The sequence below is a fragment of the Oryctolagus cuniculus genome, chromosome 7 (assembly GCF_964237555.1).
Source record: "Oryctolagus cuniculus chromosome 7, mOryCun1.1, whole genome shotgun sequence".
In the NCBI taxonomy this organism is placed as follows: Eukaryota; Metazoa; Chordata; class Mammalia; order Lagomorpha; family Leporidae; genus Oryctolagus; species Oryctolagus cuniculus.
In genome coordinates this window covers 121854444-121876590 of record NC_091438.1, presented here as the reverse complement: position 1 = coordinate 121876590, position 22147 = coordinate 121854444, and the positions used below count along the sequence as shown (strand labels likewise).

The 22147-nt window shown below is 41.3% G+C and overlaps 1 long non-coding RNA gene across 1 annotated transcript in view; it reads left to right on the top strand.

Moving 5' to 3' along the window:
• LOC138850656 (uncharacterized) overlaps positions 1-4994 on the top strand; it is a 47547-nt gene extending 42553 nt beyond the window's left edge. Inside the window, exon 4 of the long non-coding RNA XR_011390722.1 lies at positions 57-4994. This is a non-coding gene — a long non-coding RNA (uncharacterized lncRNA). The remainder of the gene's footprint in view (positions 1-56) is intronic.
• The last annotated feature ends 17153 nt before the right edge of the window (positions 4995-22147 follow it).

Sequence of the window (22147 nt, the reverse complement as noted above, 5' to 3'; positions counted from 1 at the left end):
AAATTAATAAAAAAATCTTTTTTAAAAAAGAATTTGACATAAAATTTTTATTCTAGATAACTGGAAGGGTAAACAAGCTGTAAGGTATCCCAGAAGTTGGAACTCCAGGAAGCAGCTGTCACCTCTACATCTGAGAGAATACGGGGAAGAGATTGGAGTCACTAAATTTTGGAAACTGAAGGAAAGCATGTCACAGATATAAAACTTGGTATCTCAGAAGGCAGTGCTGTGTGGTAGCCTTAACTGCTGGCTCTGAATTTGAACAGGGGCCTATGGGCTTGGATCCATACCTCTGAAGAGGAGTACCCACTGGCTGAAGCTAGTGCCTTCCAGGGAATAAGGAACAATGAAGTTTGTTCTGCAAGCTGATGGGATTATCACATTCTAGATTTTAATGCTGGGATGGGAAGGAACTCCTGCCATGAGTGAAAAATTGCTGGGTTGCCACTCATGGAAATTTTAAGTAGGCAGGGAGCCCCCAAAACCCAAATAGAACAAACAAAAAAGGACAAATTTTTTTCTTTTTCCTCAATCTTTAGTCTCTCTCAATTGCCACCGATTGACAGAACCACTTTTAATCATTCAAAAGCCAATGTTAATAGGCTATGCTATATTTTTAGGTTAGTTCTCTCAAACTCCACATGTTTGGAGAGATAGGAAAGCTTTAAAAAATTACATTCTCTCAGACTCCTTTGCAACTGAGGTTCTAGATATAGATCACCTTCCAACGATTTGGAAAGTCAAAAGTGTCATAGATGCCATTTAGTTATAGTTCTGCTGTGTAACTGTTAGAAAGCAAGGTTGGGGCTGTCGCTGTGGCACAGTGGGTTAACGTCCTGGCCTGAAGCGACAGCATCCTATATGCGGGCTGTTCGAGGCCCAGCTGCTTCACTTCCTATCCAGCTCTCTGCTATGGCCTGGGAAAGCAGAAGATGACCCAAGGACTTGGACTTGGGCCCTCGCACCTGCGTGGGAGACCCAGAAGAAGCTCCTGGCTCCTGGCTTTGGATTGGCGCAGCTCTGGCCTTGCAGCCATCTGGGGAATGAACCAACGGATGGAAGATCTCTCTCTGCTTCTCCTTCTCTCTGTGTAACTCTGACTTTCAAATAAATAAATAAATCTAAAAAAAAAAAAAAGCAAGGGTTGTCACCGTGCAGCTTCCCACACTAGCATTCTAGCGTCCTTGACTCTGTGAGTAAAAAGCAGTGACCACAGCAATACTTTTCCACCTGAATTCATACTTGGTAATCTTCAGTTTGCTACATTAGATATTCACTCTTTTTTGTCCCTCTACCTGGCAATTAATATTTTAATTTTTCTTGTTTCATTTTTCTGGTAACAAATAAAATCCAAGTTTATATGCTTTGTTTGCTTAAATACAAAGTTAAACCACAACCAGGTACATTTGATCTCACATTTACACACTCTCATTGGATCCTCCTCCAACTTGTTAGCCAACGCAGGCTGGCAGGGAGTCGGGGCTGGGAGGAGACTTCCTCACCATTGTGAGGCCTGGGGTAGAAGGGGAATACATTGAGGACAAGGATAGAATCTCATACCTGTCTTCATTCATATTTACTCAGGACTATCAGGGTGTGCAGGAGACACCAAGATATGCTCCTGAGCCCTAGCCTCCTGGAGTGGGAGGGAGAAGGAAGCCACTCCTCCTCCTGCCATCTTCCTAGCTGAGGTAAAAAGTTTAGCTTTATCCTTAATCCCTGGCTACTGGGCCCTGATTGCTCCCCTGAGCACCTAGGTGTCTTTCTTTGAGGCTGGTGGTGAGGGAGGGGCCGGGGTCCTGGGCTGTGGATTAGACACTCATTCTTTACCTTCTTTGTTGTAATCCTGAGTTGTGGCAACAGCTTCTTAAAGCATGGATGCAGTGATGGCCTCAGTGGCAACTGTCTCCTAGTATATGACTTCAGACCTATTCCTCTAATAATTACAGGGTTTTCAGCCAAGAATATGCTCCCTTAACTTTCTAAACATTTTGTGAGCACCTAATTCCCAGTACTAAATCCCACTCTTGCTTAAAATATCCAGTATCATTTATATTATATGGACCAAATGCAGAATGACAGAACATTTAATGTAAGAAATGGGTGATGCTATAAAAAATTACTCAAATATGTAGCATTTGCCTAGTAGTCTGGCAGTACTTGGAAAGGAAACAACTGCATGCCAGAAAGCTGATTATCTTCCTTTGCTGTGGCAAAACAGTTATGAAATTGTTGCCTATGATATCTCAGGGGTAAAATATGCTGACAGACCTAGAGCTCTGGATGAAGCAGTTGTAAAGTATCAGAATGTAATGTGTATTGTCTGTTCCTTGCTGTTTGCATAAGATATTACAAGAAAACAATGAGTTCAGGCAAGAATTGTCCAATTTTCAAGCAGAGGTGAAAAAGAGTTCAGTTTTGTTAAAGCAACCTCTCTCTGCCTGTAGACTACAATCCAAATTGACACATAACCTGGAGGATTCAAAATATGTAAATACATAGTTCCTCCAAACAAGAGAGTATAAGGCTCCAGACATTTTTCAAGCTTCTTCCATTAAGATTTTTCTTCCAGAAAATGGCAGCTAGTATGTCTGCAAAGATTAGATTAAGGGTGATGTTTTCCCATTCAAGTGTGTTATTAATTTAAGTGGACTTATGATAACTGCCATTAAATGAGGAAGCTAAAGGTCTTGTACAGACCGAAAAATACAATTAGTCTTGAGGAAACAACTTGGAGTATGATTACTAGCGCATAGAATCAGAACTCTGCTAAATATTTTAGAAATTTTGGTTGCTACAGAAACCATAAGTCTGGTTCATAGAATTCTTTGTGTCTAGATATGGATCTCTTTGAGTTTATCTTACATGGAGTCCTTTGAGCTTCTCTGATGTGTAGACTAAAGTTTTTCATCAAACATGAAAATTCTTTGATAAATATTTCTTCAAGCATTCTTTCTGTTTCTCTGTCTCTTTTTCTTGGACTATTATTATGCCTGTGCATATAGGAATCCATACTTGAGAGTATTTAGTATGGGAAACAAAAAGAAAAATGAACAAAAATGAAGTTTCAGAGACCAATGGGACAATATCAAGATCAACATATGCATTGTAGGAGTTTCAAAAGGAGAAAGAAAGGGAAGAAAAAATGTTTGAAGAAATAATTGATGAACATTTCTCAATTTTATGAAAACATATATTGATGTAACTGAATGGATTTTATGTAGAATAAATTCAGAGATTCACACCCACAGACATTAGACTATTACAAAGACAGAATCTATTTAAAATATTTATTTATTTATTTGAAAGGCAGAATTACAGAGAGGCAGAGGCAGAGAGAGAGGAGTCTTCACTCCCCAGATGGCTGCAATGGCTGGAGCTGAGCTGATCTGAAGTCAGGAGCCAGGAGCTTCTTCTGGGTCCTGTTTTCCCAGGCCATAAGCAGAAAGCTGGATTGGAAGAGGAGCAGACAGGACATGAACCTGTGCCCATACGGGATGCCGGCTCCTCAGGCAGCGCAGGCCCCAAAGGCAGAATCTTAAAATAGCCAGGGAGATGCAACTCATCCTGTAAAAGTATCCTCAATAAGATTAATAGTCAGTTTCTTATAAGAACTCTTGCTGGTCAGAAAGCTATAGAGTAACATATTCAAAAGTACATACAGAAAAAGACTATTAAAAAGAATTGTATGCCCAGGAAAATCATCTTTCCAAAATTAAGGAGAAATTAAGGCAGCCTAAGATATACAAAAATTGAAAGGATTTATTGCTAGCAAACCTGTACTACAAGAAATACTAAATGGAATCCTTCAGGCTGAAAACCACAATGTGATATTTCTCATCTGTCAGGTTGACCAAACTTCACAAGGTTTTCAACACACTATGTCGGTGGGGCTATCAGAAAACAAATGCTCCCATACATTGCTGAATGGGAATGCAAAATAATATATTCTTTGTATAGGATAATATGGCAATATCTAACAACTTGCATATACATTTCACCTTTGACCAACAAGCTCAGATCTAAGAATTTATCCTGAACACATGCCTCCAACAATATGAAAAAATATGCATCCCATGTAGGAGACCCAGAAGAAGCTGGCTCCTGGCTTCAGATCGGTCCAGCTCCGGTCGCGGAGGCCATCTGGGGAGTGAACAAATGGATGAAAGACCTCTCTCTGCTTCTGCTTCTCTGTAACTCTGCCTTTCAAATAACTAAATCAATCCTTAAAAATATGCACAAGATTGCTCTTTTATTGGTGATTAGAGAATACTGAAAACAATCTAAATAGTGAAACACAGAGGATCAGTTGGATAAATTATAATATATTTACACAAAACACTATGTAGCTGTAAGAGTGAAGATCTGCGTGAACCATAAAGGAGTTTCCAGGATATGTTGCAAAGTGAAAAAAGTAAACTAAAAGAGTAAATACATTAACTTTTGTATAAGAAATAATCAGAGAATATGCATATACCTACTTATTGTTACAAAAATTAAAAGAAAGGTAGAAGAACAAATCAATAATGTAATTGACTACTTACGATTGGTGGGAGAAAATAAAGGGGAAGGGTCAGGTAGGGTATGGTAGATAGCTTCCATGATGGCCCCAATGATGCCCACCACATGCTTTTTTGTAGTCTCCTCTTTGAATCTGGGTTGGTCTGTGTAACCAGTAGGATCTGTGTGACTCCTAAATCTAAAGACATTGCGCTTTTCTTTGGTATCTTGGATTGCCCCAGTCTTTTGCCCTTGGGGAAGCCATCATACAGGGAAAGAAGTAAAGTTGACCCCCAGGTAAGCCCTGTATGTATAGAAACCAATAACCAACACCAACCTGCCTGTCATGTGATCAAGTCACCCTAGAAGCAGATTCACCAGTGCCAGTTAAGTCTGTTCTGTTTGTAACAATATCATGATAATGAAAATGATGAGAAAAAAGTGCTGTTTGACATGTGGAACAAAATTTAAAAAATGAATAAATGTTCACAATGCTTAAACATTGTGTGTGTGTGTGTGTGTGACATCAATAACGGGAGGAGGGAGCTACATAGGAGCAGTTTTGCATGTGACAGAAGTAAACTGATATCAATTCCAATTAGACTGTTCAGTTTGGGATGATGAAAAGTTCTGCAGAGAGATAGTGGTGATAGATGCACAATGTCAATGTACTTTAACGCCACTGAACGGTGCACTTAGAATGGTGAAAATGGTAACTCCGCACGGCATTACTGGGCAGCCCAGATCTCTCTCTCTCTCTCTCTCTCTCTGGCTTGCAGAGAAGCTGAGGCGCTTATTGCTCAAGACAGCTGATGACAATCACTACAAAGGCAACAGAACCCCCTGACTCTGCTTATCTTAAGAACTGTCGGCAGCCTGTGCTAGAGTTAAGAGTAACAACTGCTGACAACTGACGAGCAAGCCTTGGCTTTTAATTCTAACCAGGCTAAAAGTGAGAGGGCCTTTCATTCAAAGATTTCATAGTGAATTGTTAAAAAGATATAAAGTCTGAAGGAAACAACATTGATTCTTACCTTAGGTTTTTAATTTCTCTGAAAGTTGCCTTAATTGTATAACTCTCCAAATAACTGTTTCATTTTCAACAAATATTTATCGAATAGCTACTACATGATAAAAAAGATTAAAGTTAGGCCCCTCATTATAGTTTGCTGGGGAAAATAAGCATCCATTAATTGTAAAACAAATACTTCAAGTACATATAATACCATGAGTATGACTAAACTTCTTACTTCTGAAAAGCTGACTGTTTTTTTTGTTTTTTTTGTTTTTTTTTTTTTTGTTTGTTTGTTTTGTTTTTTTACAGGCAGAGTGGACAGTGAGAGAGAGAGAGAGACAGAGAGAAAGGTCTTCCTTTGCCGTTGGTTCACCCTCCAATGGCCACCGCGGCCAGCGCACTGCAGCCAGCGCACCGCACTGATCCGATGGCAGGAGCCAGGTGCTTCTCCTGGTCTCCCATGGGATGCAGGGCCCAAGCACTTGGGTCATCCTCCACTGCACTCCCTGGCCACAGCAGAGAGCTGGCCTGGAAGAGGGGCCACGGGACAGAATCCGGCACCCCCACCGGGACTAGAACCCGGTGTGCCGGCGCCGCAAGGCGGAGGATTAGCCTAGTGAGCCAAGGTGCCGGCCAAGGCTGACTGTTTTAATGAGTTTAGAAAAATATGTCAGAGCGGGGTTAGCATTGTGGCACAGTAGGTTAAGTTGCTGCTTGCAATGACAACATTACATATCAGAATCCTGGATGCTGCTTCTGATCCAACTCCTGCTAATGTGCCTGGGAAAGCAGGAGATGGCCTAAGTACTTGGGCTCCTGGCACCCAAGTAGGAGACCTGGATGGAGTTCCTGTCTCCTGGCTTCTGCCTGCACCAGACCTGGCTGTTTGGCCATTTGGTGAGTGAACCAGCAGATGAGAGATCTTCCCCTCTCGGTCACTCGATCTTTCAAGTAAATAAACCTTAAAAAAGAAAAAAAGGAAGGAAGGAAGAAAAATTTCAAGCCAGAACCATATAATTAAATTGCTATCAAATTCCTGACCCAGTGAAAATGTAAAGTATGGCAAATAATTGTTTTTTAAGCCACTATGTGGCTTAATTAATATATAATTAAAGAAGTAATATTTCTCAGAGTATACCTTTTATATAGTTTTGATTCTTAGAGTCATATTAATATAGGGGCCGGCACTGTGGCGCAGTGGGTTAAAGCCCTGGCCTGAAGCACCAGCTTCCCATATGGGCGCCAGTTCGAGTCCTGGCTGCTCCTCTTCCAATCTAGCTCTCTGCTGTGGCCTGGGATAGCCTAACTCCTTGGGCCCCTGCACCCACATGGAGACCCGAAGGAGGCTCCCGGCTCCTGGTTTTGGATTGGCGCAGCTCCGGCCATTGTGACCATCTGGGGAGTGAACCAGCGGATGGAAGACCTTTCTCTCTGTCTCTACCTCTCTCTGTAACCCTTTCAAATAAACAAAATAAATCTTTTTTTTAAAGAATCATATTAATGTTTTATATGTTCAATAGATACAATCAAGTTAACAAAATAGGGGAAAACTATAAAATCAATTGTAAGCAAAAAACAAAACAAAAAGCCCCAAGCCTAACTATATTACAAATGAATAACATAACCACATTGAAGGAAAATAAATGAATTAATAGATGTTACTTCTGAACCCAGTTTTTTGACTATATGACTTCAGTCTAAAAACAGATATGTAGAAGTCTAAACAAATTTTAACATCTGCTTGACCAGTTTGTTGGCTTATTTTTCCAGAAGTATGGTTATAAGTAGTTCTTATACTACTTTTTGTGTATTGTAAGATTGAATAAATAAGTAAATATATTGATGCTGTGATGCTATTGGTAGTCAGGTTTCTAATTGTGGTAACACATATGTATATATAAGGGGGAATCTTCAAAAAGTTCATGGAGGGACAAGGCATTTGGTTTAGCAGTTAAGATGCCTGTGTTCCCTATCAGAGTGTCTGGGTTCAATTCCTGGCTCCAATTCCAGCTTCCTACTGATGTAGATCCTGGGAGGCAGCAGGTGATAGCTCAAGTAGTTGCATCCCTGCCACTCATGTGGAAGATCTGTGTTGAGTTCCTGGCTCCTGGCTCTGGCTTTGGTCTAGCCACAGCCATTGTAGGCATTTGGGGAATGAACAAGCGTATGGGGCTCTGCCTCTTTCTTTGTCTCTGTCTCTTTGCCTCTCAAGTGAATATATATTTTTAAATGTTCTTGGAAAATGCATTTTTATGAAACTATGCATGGATTTCAAATTTTTTACACCAAAACAAATATATCATTTAATTGCATTTTTCTACAATTTTTAAAAGCTTATATTCTTTTTTTTTAAAGATGTATTTTATTTATTTGAAAGACAGAGTTACAGAGAGAGAGAGAGACAGAGAGAGGTCTTCCATCTGATGGTTCACTCCCCAGATGGCCGCAATGGCCGGAGCTGTGCTGATCCAAAGCCAGGAGCCAGGAGCTTCTTCTGGGTCTCCCATGCAGGTGCAGGGGCCTGAGGACTTGGGCCATCTACTGCCCTCCCAGACCACAGCAGAGAGCTGGATCAGAAGTGGAACAGCCGGGACTCTGGTGCCCATATGGGAAGCTGGCGCTTCAGGCCAGGGCTTTAATCCACTGAGCCACAGCATCGGCCCCTTAAAAGCTTATATTCTTTATTTGATACTCATAACAACTTTTTTGAAAAGATTTATTTATTTGAAAGGTAGAGTTACAGAGAGAGAAGAGACAGAGAGAGAAACAGATCTTCCATCCTCTGCTTCACTCCCTAAATGGCTGCAATGACCAGGGCTGGGCTAGACCAAAGCCAGGAGCCAGGAGCTTCTTGTGGGTCTCCTACTTGGATGGCAGAGGCCCAAACAATTGGGCCATTTTTTGCCGCTTTCCCAAGCCATTAGCAGAAAGGTGCAATAGAAGTGAAACAGCAGGGACTTGAACTGGCACCCATAAGGGATGCCAGTACTGCAGGCCACTGCTTAACCTGCTGCACCACAGCGACAGCCCCCATAAATTTTTTGAAAATAAAAAGATGTACCCTCTTATAGTTGTTTGAATAGTCTGAAATTGCTATTTCCCCCAGCTCTGTTCCTATAAGGGCCTAAAAACAAAGATACTCCACTAACAATGTTGGAGAACTAACAAGTTGGGAGAATCCAGGACTAGGTCTGGAAAATGAAAACAACCTGGAATACCTTGATACATCAGAAAGTAAGAAAGGCTGCAACAGATGAAGTGGATATGTTAAAATAACATAGAGCCAAATTGAAAGGGCTCTCACTGGCCAAATCAGAGACAATTTGAACTTCAAAATGAATAAGGATCAACAATAGATTATGACCTACAGGATAACATAAGTATACTGAGTCCATAGAATTAATAATAATTTATTATTTGTGACATGAATAAATAATAAAATATTATCCTAACAGTTAGATAAATGGGAGAAACAATGAAATTCCTTCCTTGCAGGAGAATGATAACTAATAAGTTTAGGCAGAATGATAGTGTTAGAAAAAAAATCACTCTTTTTCAATCATCGTAGTAGTAACTGATTCAGGCAAGAATAACCTATGGCTGCTAAAACTATTTAGTGAAAATCTGAAGAGGAACAGGATATTTGCATAGTATCAAACTGTGTCCCTACAAATTAATTACAGATTATGTGGGAAGCTGGCACTACTTACATATTATTTGGCCAAAAATGTGTAACCTGAACATAATAATGAGGAAGTATCAGATAAACATAAATTGAGGGATATTCTGTAAAGTGACTGGCCTATGCACTTTAAAAATAATAGTGTCTGGGCCAGCACTGTGGTGTAATGGGTTAAGTTTCTGCCTGCAACACCAGCATCCCATGTGGGTGTCAGTTCATGTCCTGGCTGCTCCACTTTGATCCAGCTCCCTGCTAATGTGCCTGGGATTGCAGTGGAAAATGGCCCAAATGCTTGGGCTCCTGCACCCATATGGGAGACCTGGAAGAAGCTCCAGGCTCCTGGCTTTGGCCTGGCACAGCCCTGGCAGTTGTGGCCATTTGAGGAATGAACCAGAAGAGGGAGATCTCTCTCCCTCTCTGTCTCTTACTCGCTCTCTGTAATTCTGCTTTTCAAATAACTAAAAAATAAATCTTAAAAAAAAATCAGGATCATGAAAGGTAAAGGTTGAAAAACAGTTGCTCCAGACTAAAAGAGACAGAAGAGACACAATAGCAAAATAAATTATGTAACACAAGATTAGATCCCAGGTCAAGGGGGAAATGTGCCATAATGGACACTACTGAGTCAACTGGAAAAAACTGAATATGGACTTGATTGTTAGATAATACTAATATATTGATTTCTTTTTTGAGAAGCAAAGTGATGGTAAGACAGAAAGGCATATAGAGAGACATACAGAGCTCCTTGTCTTCTGGTTCACTCACCAAAGTCCACAATGGTTGGGGCTGAGCTAGTCCAAAGCCAGGACCCAGGAACTCATTCAGGTTTCCCGTGTGAGTGACAGGAACCCAGTTGCTTGAGCCATCACAGTAGCTCCAAGGGTCCACATTAGCAGAAAACTGCAGTCAGGAGCTGGAGCCAGGTATCCAACCCAAGTTCTCAAACGTGGGACTTGGACATCTTAACTGATTTCTTAGTTGCTAAGCCAAATGCCTGCCCCCTGTATTGACATTAATTTTCCTAGATTTGGTCACTATAATATGTACATATAGACAGATGTTTTCATGTTTTTCAGAAATAAACATGAAAGTATCTACAGTCATATCTACAACTCTTTCGACTGACTCAGGAAGTTTTATACTTACACACATATATATTAAATATGTATATGTATGTATTTGTGTATATATGTGTGTGTAAGAGAGAGAGAGAGAGGGAGAGATGATAAACAGAAAATACCAAAACATTTACAATTAGTAAATTTGAGCAAAAGATATTCAAGACTTTGTCCAAGTACTGCTATTTTTATCTTTTAAGTTTGAAATTATTTCAAAATTTATTTTTAAGGATATATTGGGGCTGGCGCTGCGGTGCAGCAGGGAAAGCCTCTTACTGCAGTGCCAGCATCCCATATTGCTGACAGTTCGAATCCCAGATGCTCCACTTCCTTTCCAGCTCTATGTTATGGCCTGGGAAAGCAGTAGAAGATGGCTCAAGTCCTCAGGTCCCTGCACCTGTGTGGGAGACCTAGAAGAAGCTCCTGGCTACTGGTTGGATCGGCCCAGCTCTGGCAGTTGCAGCCATTTGGGAGTGAACCAGCTATGGAAGACCTCTCCCTCCCCCACTTTCTCTCCCTCTCTTTCTCACCTCTCTCTACCTCTCTGTAACTCTGCCTTTCAAACACATAAATAAATGTTTTTAAAAAAGAAAAGAATATATCAATTACCTTTAGCCATATTACCCCCTGTGTTTTTATTTTTTAGTCAGTATATCTGTTTTGAGTGAACAGATTATCTGATGATGAGTAATGGTGAATAACTATTGAAAGACAGGAAAAAGAAGGCAATCATCAAAAGGCTGCAAAGTTCAGAATGAGTCCAAAAAGAAACAATATTTGTGAATAGTTGCATCACCAAAACATAATTTATGAAAAGCAATTCTTAAGCAATGAATTATGTTGCAAACAGGCTACTAAAATATGGGAGTATATCTAGATTTTTTTTTCAGTAATTTAAGAATGAGGTAGAAAATATATTAGAACTCTTGTATGAAAGAATTGGCAAAATCTTGTGATGGGTAAGTCAAGTAAAAACTGTGGAATCAAAGACGACGTCACAGTTTCAAGCAGAGTTAACTATGGATAATTGCATCCCATAGAAAAACACGAAGGGCTAACAGTTTAGTGACAAATTTTTGCTTGCAGATAATTTAATCATAGACATTTACATACTTCTTCCTTTCCACAATGAAGTTTTTCACATTATATTTTTGTCCTTCCTAGCTTCCACTTTCAGATGATATCTTAAATTTTAATATATTCTTGCTGCACACCATTGGCTACATTTGGAAATTCTCCCCACTCACTCATCAAATTCTTCAACTTTTCCTTCAGAACACTCCTAAATGATTGTATTAGAAATTTCAGCAACACATCCATCCTTACTACAGCTGTAGTGACATAAAATGGTGACAGTTTCAAATGTTATTAACTGTTGTATATGGTTAATTTAACCATTATTAACTATATCAATTACTAAGTATATTACAACATAAGCCTTAGAAACCATCATTGCTTTCTGCATATTTGTTAATTTTCTTTGCTAACCACTGTCTTAGACTGCTAGGACTGGCATTCAAAATACCATAAACTGGGTGACCTAAACAACAGGCATTTATTTTTTTCACAGTTCTGGAAGCTGCAGTCAGATCCAGGTCCCAGAATGGTTAATTTCTGTGACTGCTCTCTGTCTGGATTGATTGTAAGTGGTCATCTCTGGCTATGTCCTTACATAAGTGAGCACAAGAAAAAGATAGCAAACTTCCTGGTGTCTCTTCTTATAAAGGTACTAATCCTATCAAAACAGTCTCCACCTCAAAATTTCATCTAACCCTAATTACCTGCTCAAAGCCTCATCTCCAAATATCATCTCATTAAAGGTTCAGGCTTCATGAAATGAATTTGAGGGATACTCAATTCAATCCATAACAAAGACTTTGCCTATATCTAAATTTAAATTACACTAGTTAATTGGATGGAATTTTGATATTACTTTTAGTCCTCCATTAAAGACTGAGCAGATCATGAAAAACATAGTCATTAATTTGCAAAGTATAGAAGACATAACTTGTGGCCGGCTCTGTGGCACAGCGAGTTAAAGCCCTGGCCTGAGGCGCCGACATCCCATATGGGCGCGGGTTCTAGTCCCAGCTGCTCCTCTTCCCATCAAGTCTCTCCTATGGCCTGGGAGGGCAGTAGAAGATGGCCCAAGTCCTTGGGCCCCTATACCCAAGTGGGAGACCTGGAAGAAGCTCCTAGCTCCTGGCTTCGGACTGGCGCAGCTCCAGCCGTTGCAGCCATCTGGGGAGTGAACCAGCGAATGGAAGACCTCTCTCTGTCTCTATCTCTCTCTGTAACTCTTTCAAATAAATAAAATAAATCTTTTAAAAAAAAGAAGATATAACTTATATGCCTGTTAGCAATTTGAATATCATTTCACTGTAAACAATTCCTTCTGAAAAATTATATGTTTACAAAAAATATAAAAGTCTGATACTAAAATACAGTAATTTGAAAACTGCAAGTATTATTATAGTAAACACATGGACATTTAATGGCAATTTTGTCATACAATGGAGTGTCAAGCACTATTTCTCCTTTTTAATTCTCAAATTCCCATGTTAACATGTTAACCATGGCACCATCTTGTGGATATTTTACCAAATAGCTGGGTTATACAAACACTTACATGGAAACAATGTAAGTTATGGAAAAAATATGAAAGCTTGAAAATGAAGTTTAAGGAATAAAATAAAACATTGGCAAGTGGGGCCGGCGCTGTGGCGAGGCAGGTTAACGCCTTGGCCTGAACTGCTGGCAACCCACATGGGCACCAGTTCAAGACCCAGCTGCTCTACTTCTGATCCAACTCTCTGCTATAGCCTGGGAAAGCAGTAGAAGATGGCCTAGGTCCTTGGGCCCCTACACCTGCATGGGAGACCCGGAGGAGGCTCCTGGCTCCGGACTGGCACAGCTCTGGCCATTGCGGCCAACTGGGGAGTGAACCAGGATGGAGAACCTCTCTCTTTTCCTCTCCTCTCTGTGTAACTCTGACTTTCAAATAAATAAATGAATCTTTTAAAAACAATTGACAAGTAATTTTCATTCTCTTTCAAAGGGCTTCAACTACATAATGGAACTAGTACCAACGTGATTATGTTTTCTTTCTTAAAAATTATATGTATTTCTTTTATTTATTTGAAAGGGAGGGAAGGAGGAAGGAAGAGAGGGAAAGAGAGAGAGAGAGAGAGAGAGAGAGAATCATCCATTGGCTGCTTCACTTACCAAATGCATGCAACAGCTGGGCCTGGGCCAGGCCAAAGCTAGGAGCCCAGAACTCAATCCAGGTCTTCTTCTTCTTTTTTTTTTTTTTTTCTTTTTAAAGATTTATTTATTTATTTGAAAGTCAGAGTTACACAGAGAGAAGGAGAGGCAGAGAAAGAGAGAGAGGTCTTCCATCCATTTCCATTGGTTCACTCCCCAACTGGCTGCAACAGCTGGAACTTCGCCAATCTGAAGCCAGGAGCCAGGAGCTTCTTCCAGGTCTCCTATGTGGGTGCTGGGACCCAAGGACTTGGGCCATCTTCTACTGCTTTTCCAGGCCATAGCAGAGAGCTGGATCAGAAGGACTTGGGCCATCTTCTACTGCTTTTCCAGGCCATAGCAGAGAGCTGGATCAGAAGTGGAGCAGCTGGGTCTTGAACCGGCGCCCATATGGGATGCCGGCACTGCAGGCGGCGGCTTTACCCACTACACCACAGCGCCAGCCCCCCAGGTCTTCTGTGTGAATGGCAGGCACCCAAGTATTAAGGACATTACCTGTTGCCTCCCACGGTATACATTATCAGAAAGCTAGATCCTAAGTACAATCAGGACTTGAACACAGGCACTCTGATACGGGATGTGGGCATCCCAAGCATCATGATAACCACTGCGCCAAATATTCATCCTTATTTTTTTTTTTTTTGACAGGCAGAGTGGACAGTGAGAGAGACAGAGAGAAAGGTCTTCCTTTGCCGTTGGTTCACCCTCCAATGGCCACCGCGGCCGGCGCGCCGCAGCTAGCACACCGCGCTGATCCTAAGGCAGGAGCCAGGTGCTTCTCCTGGTCTCCCATGGGGTGCAGGGCCCAAGGACTTGGGCCATCCTCCACTGCACACCCAGGCCACAGCAGAGAGCTGGCCTGGAAGAGGGGCAACCGGGACAGAATCCAGCACCCCGACCGGGACAAGAACCCGGTGTGCCAGCACTGCAAGGTGGAGGATTAGCCTACTGAGCTGCAGCGCCGGCCCCCATGTTTTCTTTATAAAATATTTTCTGTATTGTTTATGTAAAATTTCAAACTGGTCAATTGGTGCTGACACACATCAAATGGATATTTTAGCATGATATATTTTAGTGTGTATAGTGCATGTATAGTGTGTATAGTGTATGTTTACATATATGTAAATGTGTATATGCTGCACACTTTACATTAAAATTCAGAATTTGTGAAAAAGTGGTAATTGACAGAGAACCTTTTCAAAAGAGAAAAACTTCTATGAAGTCTCAATTTAATTTCCCATTGGCTAAGAATCACTTATTTTGGATCAAATTCTTCTTTTAAAAAATTTATTTATCTATTTGAAAGGCAGAGTTATACAGAGGCAGAGAGAGAGAGAGCGAGAGAGAGGTCTTCCATCCACTGGTTCCCTCCCCAAATGAAGGCAATGGCTAGAGCTGTGCCGATCCGAAGCCAGGAGCCAGGAGCTTCTTCCAGGTCTCCCACACGGGTGCAGGGACACAAGGACTTGGGCCATCTTCTACTGCTTTCCCAGGCCATAGCAGAGAGCTGGATCGGAAGTGGAACACCTGGGACTTGAACTGGCGCTCATATGGTATGCCAGCATTGCAGGTGGCAGCTTTACTCACTACACCACAGCACCGGCTCCTCAAATTCTTCTTAGGTAAAGTACAACAGTAACTTTGAACTACTAGGGAAGACATAACAAAAGCTCTGATAATACAAAATTAAAAACTGGGGTGGAGGTTCTGGCGTGGCAGTTAAGATGCTTCTTATGATGCCCACAATCTATATCAGAATGCCTGGTTTGAGCCCTGGCTCTCCCACTTCCCATCCAGCTTCCTGTGTTGGGTACTCTAGGAGGCAGCAGGTGCTCAAGTGCTTGGGTCCCTGCCATTCACAAGAGCGCCTGAAACCGAGTTCCAGATTCCTGGGCTTGGCATGACCCAGCCTCAGGTGTTACAGGTATTTGGGGCATAAACTAGTGGATGAAGTCTCCCTCTCTTTCTCTGCCATTTTGCCTTTCAAATGAATTAAAACTATGTTGTTATTTTTTTTTTTTTTTTGACAGGCAGAGTGGACAGTGAGAGAGAGAGAGAGACAGAGAGAAAGGTCTTCCTTTGCCGTTGGTTCACCCTCCAATGGCCACCGCGGCTGGCGCGCTGCGGCCAGCACACCGCGCTGATCCGATGGCAGGAGCCAGGTGCTTCTCCTGGTCTCCCATGGAGTGCAGGGCCCAAGCACTTGGGCCATCCTCCACTGTACTCCCTGGCCACAGCAGAGAGCTGGCCTGGAAGAGGGGCAATCGGGACAGAATCCGGCACCCCGACCGGGACTAGAACCGGGTGTGCCGGCGCCGCTAGGCAGAGGATTAGCCTAGTGAGCCGCGGCGCCAGCCCAAAACTATGTTGTTATTTTAAGATGAAATATTTAAATATTTTTGATTGTAATGTTATATTCAATATAATATACCTCAATTAAAAGTATTAATCACATGTTTTAGTGATTTTTTCCAAAAAATAATGGGTGTAATTAATGTAATTTTTAAAATGATTATAGAAAGTGTTTTTCTGTAACACTTTCATTTTGAAGGTTCAGCATTTAGAGGTTACAATCACATTTAACCTTTCCACTGTCCATATTTACAAAAGCAAAAGGAAAGGGAAGTAGTATGTATTGCACACCAGCTATAATGTGAGGCATTTAGATGCATTATTCAATACAATTCTTCCAAGATTTTTTGAGTTGGTACAATTGTTCCTACTTTGCATATGAGTAAAACTGAGACTCTGAGCAGTTACATACCTCACCCAATGTCACACAGTTAGTAAGAAGCCATGGTTTTGGGCCAACACTGTGGCTCACTTGGTTAATCCTCCGCCCTGTGGTGCCAGCATCCCATACGGGCATCGGGTTCTAGTCCCGGTTGCTCCTCTTTCAGTCTAGCTCTCTGCTGTGGCCCAGGAAGGCAGTGGAGAATGACCCAAGTGCTTGGGCCCCTGCACCCGCTTGGGAGACCAGGAAGAAGCACCTGGCTCCTGGCTTCAGATCGGCACAGCTCCAGCCATAGAGGCCATTTGGGGGGTGAATCAACGGAAGGAAGACCTTTCTCTCTGTCTCTCTCTCTCTCTCTCTCACTGTCTATAACTCTACCTGTCAAATAAATAAAAAAATAAAAATAATAAAAAAGAAAGAAAAAAAGAAGCCATGGTTTTAATTCAAGTCTTCACAGCCCAAATTCTTGTTAGAATACAATCCTGCTTCTTAGAAATTCAGACATAATGGGTTAAGCCGCCACCTGCAATGCTGGCATCCCATATGAGAGACCTGGTTGATCTGGCTTCTTGCTAATGTGCCTGGGAAAGCAGAGGAGGATGGCCCAAGTACTTAGGGCCCTGCACCCACCTGGGAGATCTAGAAGTTGTTCCCTGCTCTTGGCTTCAGCCTGGCCCAGCCCCAGCCACTGCAGCCACTTGGAGATTAAACCAATGGATGGAAGATATCTCTCTCTCTCTCTCTCTATCTCTGTGACGCTGCCTTTCAAATAAATAAAATAAATCTTCAAAAATATTCAAACGTATATTGAAATCATTTAGCTTGGTGATTTAAAGTAGAATTTAAAGACCTGTGTACTAAAAGTCCTACTGGTATGCCAAATGCAAAAATTGCTTATTTTTTTCCACATGCAAATTTTAAATGTCCTAAACTGATTATTTTGCATTTTGAGACAAGATTCTTCTAATACGACATGCTATGAAACTATAGGAAGGGTAGGCATATTGTTATTATAACACACTAGATAATTACAAACGAGAATAGAACATAAAGGGAAGATAAATTTCCTTAATGAGGGACAGGCCAATGCTGTGGAGCATTTGGTTAAGCCACACACTTGAGATGCCCACCTTCTATATCAGAGTGCTAGTTTGAGTCCTGGCTATTCCACTTCTGATCCAGCTTCTGCTAATGTGCCTAGGGAGGCTGCACATGCTGGCCAAAGTATTTGGCTTCTTGCCACCCATATGGGAGACTTAGATGGAGTTCTGGGCTCTTGACTTTAACCTTGCCCAGCCCGAGCTAATGTGGACATTTGAGGAGTGAACCAGAGGATCAAAGAATCTCTTTCTTTTTTGTCTCTCCTTCTCTGTCACTCTGCCTTTCAAACAAACAAATCTTTTAAATTTTTTCCTCAATGATTAATATCCTTTTAAACACTATTTTCTCTGATGAAGAATGATACCCTAAAATCTTTAAAACAAATATTTCCTGAAATTCATTTATTATAAAGAGAGGTGAAACAGAGCTTGAAAGAAATTGTTCAACTTTATTCTGTGTTACTTGCATAGCTAGGTCACTGAGGCTATATGAGTACATAACTACAATCTTTGGTCCTTGAAAATGTCCTTAGTAGTTTCTGAAAATAATCTAAAATTAAGTAACAAAAGTATTCTCTGTTATATAATAACAGTTAAAGAAAATGTTTCAAAAATTGTTTTTTCCCTTAAAAAAGTCTTCATGCAATTGACAGCTTGCATCAAAAACATACAAATGGGGTCAGGGTGTTCCACTTCTGATCTAGCTCTTTGCTATGGCTTGGGAAACCAGAGGAAGATGGCCCAAGTCCTTGGGCCCCTGCACCCGCATGGGAGACTCAGAAGAAGCTCCTGGCTCTTGGCCTGGGATCAGTGCAGCTTTGGCTGTTGCGGTCATCTGGGGAGTGAACAAGCAGATAGAAGATCTCTCTCTCTCTGCATCTGATTCTCTGTAACTCTGTCTTTTCAAATAAATAAATAAATAAATGTTTTTAAAAAATACAAATACTGGCCGGCGCCGTGGCTCACTAGGCTGGCTAATCCTCCACCTTGTGGTGCCGGCACACTGGGTTCTAGTCCCAGTCGGGGTGCCGGATTCTGTCCCAGTTGCCCCTCTTCCAGACCAGCTCTCTGCTGTGGCCAGGGAGTGCAGTGGAGGATGGCCCAAGTGCTTGGGCCCTGCACCCCATGGGAGACCAGGATAAGTACCTGGCTCCTGCCATCGGATCAGCGTGGTGCGCCGGCCGCAGCGCGCCAGCCGCGGCGGCCATTGGAGGGTGAACCAACGGCAAAGGAAGACCTTTCTCTCTGTCTCTCTCACTGTCCACTCTGCCTGTCAAAAAATTAAAAAAATAAAAAAAATACAAATACCTTGGATACCTTAAAAATCTTTTGCATAAGAATTTTGAATTATTGTGTAATATAATTTGTTTCCCTAAATTGGCTAAAAGTTGAATTTATAACCATGTTTGTGAAGTTGTAGTAAAATGGTCATCTTCATATACTGTGCTTTTTAAAGATTTATTTATTTATTTGATATGGTCATTTTGGGATATGATTGCCATTTTTAGCCCTTGTTTATTCTCTTATGGAACTGTGGTTTTCCTACTTTTTACTTGTTGAATATTAGGACTAGTGGTGAATTAAGACTGTGAATATAGAGTGAATTACAATTATGTCTGTAAAAACTGAAGAAGAGAGGGGAGAAAGGGAGAGGGATTAGGGGTAGCAGGGGAGAAAGGGAAGAGTGGTTGTCTTCTTTTGGAACTGTACCTATGGAACACCTAAAATCTGCTCTCTTTATATTAGTAAAAAAATTTTTAAAAAAGAATCTATCCCTAGATTTTTCTCAGAAAACACTAGGAGGCAATAAATCTTTTCAAAAAATGACAAGTGTACATGCTCTTTACTGCAACAACTCCACTTATAGGAATTTATTCTATAGGTATATTCACATGTATATGGAAATATACATGTAAAGGATACTCGGAATTTGTATGAGCAAAGGACTTCATATAAAGCATTTAGTGGCTAAATTATGGATATTTACATGATGTAAAACGAAGCAACTGACTGCTAACACCAGGTGCTTGAGAAGAAGGGAACTGAAATGGAAGGTAAGTATTTTATTATTCATTTGTCTTTTGAATATTGAACTTGAATTTATAACCTCTTAAAAATAAATAACAGAGTTCACTACCTGCTCCCCAAGTGAAGTTCATCTCCCCGCTCTGGCTTCCCAAGGAACTAAGACCTGAGATGGGCAGCCTAATGTGGTAAATATTATCCAAAATCCAACTACATGATGACGACAAACTTTACAGCACAGTGGGCCCCTGGCCCATGGCTCTGTTCCAACTATTTTATTTTATTTTAAAGATTTCTTTTACTTATTTGAAAGAGTTAGAGAGGTAGAGACAGAGAGAGATCTTCCATCCACTGGTTCACTCCCCAGATGGCTCTAACAGCTGGAGCTGTGCCGATCCAAAGCCAGGAGCTAGGAGCTTCTTTCAGGTCTCCCAAGTAGGTGGAGGAGCCCAAGGACCTGGGCCATCCTCTACTGCCTTCCCAGGCCATAGCAGAGAGCTGGATTGGAAGATGAACAGCCGGGACTAGAACCTGCACCCATATGGGATGCCGATGTTTCAGGCCAGGGCTTTAACCCACTGCGCCACAGTGCCAACCCCTCCAACTATTTTAATATCAACTTCTCCAACCTCTGGATAATCCAAGGTTTTAGGTGGATTCAGATTCCATTTTTTGTTATTGTTGTTGTTTTAGAGATTTAGCTATTTATCTATTTGAAAGGTACAGTTACAGAGAGAGCAAGAGAATCTTCCATCTGCTGGTTCACTCCCCGAATGGCTGCAATGGCTGGAGCTGGGCCAATCAGAAGCCGGGGGCAGGAGCTTCTTCCAAGTCTCCCATGTGAGTGCAGGGGCCCAAACAGTTAGGCCATATTCTGCTTTCCCAGGTACATAAGCAGGGAGCTGGATCAGAAATAGAGCAGCTGGGACTTGAAGTGGTGCCTGTATAGGATTCCAGAGCTGCAGGTTACCTGCTATGCCACAGTGCCAGGCTCCAGACTTCACTTTGAAGTTTGAAAATGCTGATTCAAATCTAGCATGAGCCAATGTAGAGCAGTGACTTGTCTAAGGTCACACATTCAGTACAATTCCGAGTGCAGTGTCACTGTCTGCCAAACTGCAGTCTTTTCTTCTGAATCCCAAAAAACACTTCCCCTGGGCAAAAATATTCATAGAAATATAATAATTAAACAAAGAACATTTAAATGTCCAGATACTTCAGGATTCTCTTCTTAAACCACTTCTGTTTTTAATTATCCCAGCCCTGACAGCTCCTTGAACTCCAGACCTCTTTATGTAATTTGCTCATTGGCACTTCTATTTGAATATTTAATCATATTTCAAAAATAATATGTTAAAATTTGACTTGATATTTACTCTCAATTCTTCCTGACAACTCCGTTCTTTCAGTTATTCACACCAAAAAACTTGGTGTCATCTTCTGACTCCTTTTTCTCACATCTCACATTCATTTAGATAGCATATCCTATTGGCTCTACCCTTAAAATATACATATAGCCAGATTTTTATCATTCTTATAGTCTTCACCATTATCAGTCTGGTCAAAATTGCCATCATCTCTCATCTCAACTATTTGAATAACCTCTCTTAAATGATCTCTTTGTTTCTTCTCTTGTCCCCTAAGTCCCAACCCACCTCCCAGTACTGATTCTCAATATACCTGTCAGAATACTATTGTTAATATTTGACATACTGTATTACCTCTCTTCAAAACTCTCTACTGGATTTGCATCCATTTCAGAGTTGAACCTAAGTTCTTACTATGACCTATATCACCATAATCTGGACCTCCCATTTTATTCCTGTAATATTATATTAAACAATTTTAGGCATAGGCATCACTCTCACTTTTTTTTTTTTTTTTTTTGATAGGCAGAGTGGACAGTGAGAGAGAGAGACAGAGAGAGAAAGGTCTTCCTTTGCCGTTGGTTCACCCTCCAATGGCTGCCGCAGCCAGCGCGCCACCGCACTGATCCGAAGGCAGGAGCCAGGTGCTTCTCCTGGTCTCCCATGTGGGTGCAGGGCCCAAGTACTTGGGCCATCCTCCACTGCACTTCCGGGTCACAGCAGAGAGCTGGCATGGAAGAGGGGCAACCGGGACAGAATCTGGTGCCCCGACTGGGACTAGAACCCGGTGTGCCAGCGCCGCAGGCGGAGGATTAGCCTAGTGAGCCGCGGCACCGGCCCACTCTCACTTTCTTGACTCAAGAGCTACCTTCCCCTTGTAGTCTTTCCTGGCCAACTTACCAAAAGCCTTCCCAACATTCATATCCTGTATCTCTGCTTTAATTCCTAACTTTTCACTATTTTAACTATGTGTCTATTTTTCCCACACAATTATTACTTTATTAAAATACTACCAGTGACAAAATTTTAAGTTCCTTGAGTCACTACCACTCAACTTTGTCTTTTTCTCCATTATCGAGTGTGGAACACTGAGGAGCCCTCCTCTTGTATTATTTTTTTCCCCAGAAATTTTTTTAAGGAAAACAGACTTCGTACACATGGTGATTCTTCCCATATAAGTGTATAGTTAAATTCTTCATCTTGTTTACTGTTTCCTCCCATTACAATGCATGTATTCGGAGAGCAGTGAATGTTTTAATTCACTATATCCCTAACATCTGTGAAAGTGCCTAGAACATAGTTGATAATTAATATTTGTTGGATAAATAAATGAAGGGATGAG